At 62.8% G+C, this 344-nt stretch overlaps 1 protein-coding gene across 5 annotated transcripts in view; it reads right to left on the reverse strand.

The window, feature by feature from the left end:
• Positions 1-344, reverse strand: part of FLT3LG (fms related receptor tyrosine kinase 3 ligand) — a 10,969-nt gene that overhangs the window by 9,376 nt on the left and 1,249 nt on the right. For 2 of the 5 annotated variants that reach the window (XM_024768681.1, XM_024768674.1), the window contains exon 1: positions 233-288. The exons of 1 other annotated variant lie outside the window; for it this stretch is intronic. The gene's annotated coding sequence lies outside the window, so the exon portion shown is untranslated. Of the gene's footprint in view, positions 1-33; positions 209-232; positions 294-344 lie in introns of those variants that run through there. 2 more of the 5 variants (XM_024768677.1, XM_024768675.1) reach the window with 2 other exon arrangements.

Genomic DNA, 344 nt, shown 5'->3' on the forward strand with positions numbered 1-344 from the left:
GTTCTTTGATGTGGCTAAGTTTCCGCCTCCTACTCTATAGAGCTTCCTGCGTGAAGCACGGTTATGGTGAAAATTCCTCATCTCTCCTTCTAAGAACCCCGACGTCCGGTGCCCGCAGCCCTCCCCGGGCCAGGGACCCAGGAATCCGACCCCCACCCCTCTCCGCTCAGCCCCAAGAGGGGGATCCCGGCCCCGCCCTTCGGGGACCAGGATCCCCTTTCTCCTCACGCACCAGGCTTGCCCCAGCTGGGTGTGGAAGGGGCCACGCCGGGTGACAGCCAGAGATCGAAAGTGAAAGGAAATATTGGGGGTAGATAGTGAGCTGGGACGGGGGGGGGGGGGGG

Source organism: Neophocaena asiaeorientalis, unplaced genomic scaffold (genome assembly GCF_003031525.2).
Source record: "Neophocaena asiaeorientalis asiaeorientalis breed wild unplaced genomic scaffold, Neophocaena_asiaeorientalis_V1.1 scaffold629, whole genome shotgun sequence".
In the NCBI taxonomy this organism is placed as follows: domain Eukaryota; kingdom Metazoa; phylum Chordata; class Mammalia; order Artiodactyla; family Phocoenidae; genus Neophocaena; species Neophocaena asiaeorientalis.